Source organism: Pipistrellus kuhlii, unplaced genomic scaffold (assembly GCF_014108245.1).
Source record: "Pipistrellus kuhlii isolate mPipKuh1 unplaced genomic scaffold, mPipKuh1.p scaffold_m20_p_4, whole genome shotgun sequence".
NCBI lineage: Eukaryota > Metazoa > Chordata > Mammalia > Chiroptera > Vespertilionidae > Pipistrellus > Pipistrellus kuhlii.
Genome location: NW_023425540.1, coordinates 7,084,592 through 7,089,529, shown reverse-complemented (window position 1 = coordinate 7,089,529; position 4,938 = coordinate 7,084,592). Strand labels below are relative to the sequence as shown.

General features: G+C 39.7%; 1 pseudogene; it reads right to left on the bottom strand.

The window, feature by feature from the left end:
* Positions 1-379: 379 nt before the first annotated feature.
* Positions 380-864, bottom strand: LOC118702999 (annotated as a pseudogene).
* Between the last annotated feature and the right edge of the window lie 4,074 nt (positions 865-4,938).

Genomic DNA, 4,938 nt, shown 5'->3' with positions numbered 1-4,938 from the left:
GAGGGATAGAGAGTTAGAAACATGGATGAGAGAGAACCATCAATTCAGCTGCCTCCTGCACAACCCCCACTGAGGATGTGCCTGCAACCGAGGTACATGCCCTTGACCGGAATCCAACCTGGGACCTTCCAGTCTGCAGGCCAAGCTCTATCCATTGAGCCAAACCGGTTAGGGCTGGTTTTTTTTTTGTTTTTTGTTTTTTGTTTTGACCACCACACAAGCTTTATTGGCACAATCTACATGAGATTCTGCTGGTCCGTCCCAAGAAAGACAAACAGGCCTTTTCTCTCATACTGTTACTGAAATGTAAAGTAACACTATTGCAAGTAAACTTAACACATTTTTGGCAAATGACTCTTAGCCCCTATTTTAATTTTGATCACATGATCATGGGGGTGGGGAGACACGTGACTGCAGAGGGCAGGTGTGTCAGTGTCCCCTCAGTGGTGCTGTCCTCTCTGGAAAAGATGCCTGCAGGCTCCTCCTCGTCCTCCAAGACAGCAGCAAATCCTCCCTCTCGCCTCCTTTTGGCCAAAGCAGCCAAGGACTTAAAAGTCTTCGGTGCATCGATGGCCAGATTAGCCAGCACTTTCCTGTTGAACTCCACCTGGCACTTAATTAAATTCCCAATGAACCTGGGTAACTCAGGCCATGTGCCTGGGGGGCAGCTGTAATTTGATTCATCCAGAGCCTCCTCAGGATCCTCCTCTTCCGTCTCTGGGCTTCGGTGCATTTCACAAACACTCTCATCACAGCCTAGACAACCAGTCAGCCGGAGCAGCGGTTCTCCAGCACTTCCTGCCCCTGCCAGGAGCGGTCTGTGACATGGCTCCGCAGCCAGAGCTGCGTGGTGAGGAAGACCATGACACCCAAGTGGTGTCCTGCTCTTATTTATTTATTTATTTATTTATTTATTTATTTATTTATTTATTTTAAAGTGGAATCAAACAGCATTTGTCTTAAAAACAAAAACAAAAAAACACCTTATTGCGATTATTACAGATATTCCTCTTTTGTCCCCCATTGCCCCTCTCTACCTGGTTCCCACCCTGCCCCAGGCCTTCGCCACCCTATTGTCTGTGTTGTAGGTAATGCATATATGCATATAAGGTCTTTGTTTAATCTTCCCTACCCATCATCCACCCCCGCCCCCCGCCCCTCCCTCTGAGAATCCTCAGTCTGTTCTATTTCCATGCCTCTGATTCACCAGCTTATTCTGTTCATTAGATTTCATTTGTTTTGAGTTTTAGATTCTATTGTTTGTTGATAGGTATGTACTTGTTGCCATTTTGTTCATATTTTTCTTTTATCTTTTTCTTTTTCTTCCTCTTTTTAAAGAATACTCTTCAACATTTCATATAATACTGGTTTGGTGGTGATGAACTCCTTTAGCTTTTTCTTGTCTGTGAAGCTCTTTATCTGACCTTCAGTTCTAAATGATAGCTTTGCCGGGTAGAGTAATCTTAGTTGTAGGTTCTTGATACGCATCACTTTGAATATTTCTTGCCACTCCCTTCTGGCATGCATAGTTTCTGTTGAGAAATCAGCTGACAGTTGTATGTGCATTTCCTTGTAGGTAACAAACTGCTCTTCTCTTGCAGCTTTTAAGATTCTCTCTTTGTCTTTAGCCCTTGGCATTTTAATTATGATTTGTTTTGGTGTAGTCCTCTTTGGGTTCCTCTTGTTTGGGGTTCTCTGTGCTTCCTTGACATGTAAGTCTATTCTTTTATCAGGTAGGGGAAGTTTTCTGTCATTTCTTCAAATAGGTTTTCAATATCTTGCTCTCTTTCTCTGGCACTCCCATAATGTGACTGTTGGTACATTGGAAGTTGTCCCAGAGGCTCCTTACACTATCTTAATATTTTTGGATTCTTTTTTCTTTTTGCTCTTCTGGTTGGGTGTTTTTGCTTCCTCATATTTCAAATTGTTGATTTGATTCTCAGAATCCTCTAGTCTACTGTTGAATCTTTGTATATTATTATTTTTAAAATATATATATATATATATATTATTAAATTTTTTTTTTTTACAGAAAGAAAAGGAGAGGGATAGAGAGTCAGAAATATCAATGAGAGAGAAACATCTATCAGCCACCTCCTGCAATTCCCCCCCCCCCCCCCCGCCCCCCGGGACTGTGCCTGTAACCAAAGTACATGCCCTTGACCCAAATTGAACCTGGGGCCCTTCAGTCTGCAGGCCACCGCTCTTTCCACTGCCCAAACTGGTTAGGGCAATGTTTTTGTTTTTTTGTTTATATATATATCAACAAAAAATTTAAAATATAAGTATTCACCAATAGGGGAATTTTAGCTAAATTATTATTTTTTTAAATTTTCATTTCCTTCCTCCCTTTCTTTCTCCCTCCCTCCCTTCCTTCCTCCCTCCCTCCCTTCCTTCCTTCCTTTCTTCCTTCCTTTCTTTATTTCTGATTTGTGATTCTGGTTTCTTGGGATATAGTCCTAGAAGTGGGATTACTGAGTCAGATGGGAGTTTCATTTTTAACTTTCTGAGGAAATCCCATACTATTTTCCACAGTGGCTATACCAGTCTGCAGTGCAAGAGAGTTCCTTTTTTTCTCCACATCCTTGCCAGCACATGTCGTTTGTTGATTTGTTGATGATAGCCATTCTGATAGATGTGAGATGGTATCTCATTGTTGTTTTGATTTGCATCTCTTGGATGATTAGTGACTTTGAACATGTTTTCATGTCTCTTGGCCTTCTGTATGTCCTCTTTTGAAAAGTGTCTACTTAGGTCCTTTGCCCATTTTTTGATTGGATTGTTTATCTTCCTTTTATTAAGTTGTATGAGTTCTCTGTAAATTTTGGAAATTAAACTCTTATCTGAAATAGCATTGGCAAATATGTTCTCCCATGCAGTGGGCTTTTTGTTGTTTTGTTGATGGTTTCTCTTGCTGTGCATAAGCTTTTTGTTTTGATGTATTCCTATTTGTTTATTTTTTCCTTAGTTTCCATTGCCCTAGGAGCTGTGGCAGTAAAGATATTGCTACGACATATGTCTACTAGTTTGCTGCCTATGAAGTCTTTTAGGATTTTTATGGTTTCCCATCTTATATTTAAGTCCTTTAGCCATTTGATTTTGTTTTTGTGTATAGTATAAGTTAGTGATATAGTTTCATTTTTTTTTTTTTTGCATGTATCTGATCTTCCTCTCTCTAGGATGTTTAAATGATAAAATGCTTCCTTATGAAGTCCTACCTTATTCTGTTCACAAACACACAGCTAAAAGCAACTTTCTGGTTTGTTTTGAGGCAATGTACAACAATAAAGTGGAGAGTGTTGTCAGTAACATGAAAAAACATCAATGAAATATAATCTATGTGCCAGGGATTATACTTATCTTTATTTTAGGTAATCCTATGGAATGCCTTCAAGGGAGGTGACATTATTGCACTTGCAGCTCTATCAGGATGTAAAGGCACTGAGAAAATCTGCATTCATTTGGTGCATCTTTTTTATGGAGATGGGGTGGGGATGGGCATAAATAAGGATTAGCATAAATTTTGGGATGCAAGTAAGGGGAGTGGGAGATGATTATCTATCCCTTTTTGTCTTTCTATACTCATTATAGACATTGCTAATCATTAATCTTCACTTCCTTCAGGGCCCCAACAACAGTCTACAAGGGATGGCAGAAGAAAGGAAACTTCTTTGATTGCTTGATCTAGCATACAATATGTGCAGAACTGATTTGAAGAGATCCAATATTGTGCTTCTGTAAACCTGCATAGGTAGGTGTGAGGTCCTCCTTGCCTGGCCAATTCTGAAAGGGCCATGAGGAAATTCTATCAGAGGTGTGTGTGTGTGTGTGTGTGTGTGTGTGTGTGTGTGTGTGTGTGTTGGAGGGCAAACTTTCTGCCAAGAGAATATGAAAGGGGTATATAGCAGGGAGAGACCATGATCTTTAAACATATAACTAGAAAAAAATCTAATCTAGAATAAAGGGTCCTGCAAAGTATATGCACCTATAAAAGAAACTTCAAGGATTCCCAGAATGTATCTAACAGTGTGATAAACACCTTCATGCAGAATACCCACATTTACAATTTGGGGAGCAGCAGAACACAAACTGAAGAGGCAGGGATGGATTGTACTTGGGTCAAACTGTGACGTTTTATTTTTTATTTATTATTTATTTATTTATTTTTAAAATATATTTTATTGATTTTACACAGAGAGGAAATTGAGAGGGACAGAGAGTTAGAAACGTCGATGAGAGAGAAACATCGACCAGCTGCCTCTTGCACACTCCCCACAGGGGATGTGCCCACAACCAAGTCACATGCCCTTGACCGGAATCGAACCCGGGACCCTTCAGTCCGCAGGCCGATGCTCTATCCACTGAGCCAAACCGGTCCCGACAAACTGTGACGTTTTAGTCTGAATGTTTTCAGCTCTTAATGAACTAGCTAAATCTTTCAATAACTCACATATAATGTGGGAAGCCAAGCAGGGAGTAAATGACTGAAAAAGATGAATTGTAACTATTAAAACCTAAATTTACTTTATTCAGTAGATACTTTATGATGTTTAAACACACATAAAATGAATATTTGGGAAATGGATTCATTTAAACCAATGGCATACAGTTTCCTATAAATAATGGAGTCCTTTGGGTATTATTTCCCTAAAGGATAAAAATTTTATTACTTATATCTGTTTTATCTTTTGTCCTTGATGCTTGTGCACTACCATAATTCTCACTTGTGTAAAGTAGAATAGATATATGTAATTATTTTTTGTTAATTCCTACCTGAGGATATTTTTCCATTAATTTTTAGAGAGAGTGAGAGAGAGAGAGGGGAAGACAAAGAGAAACATGGATGTGAAAGAAACACAATAATTGGTTGCCTCCTGCACAAGCCCCACCCAGGGCCTGGGCCAGGGAGGAGCCTGCAACCAAGGTATGTGCCCTTGA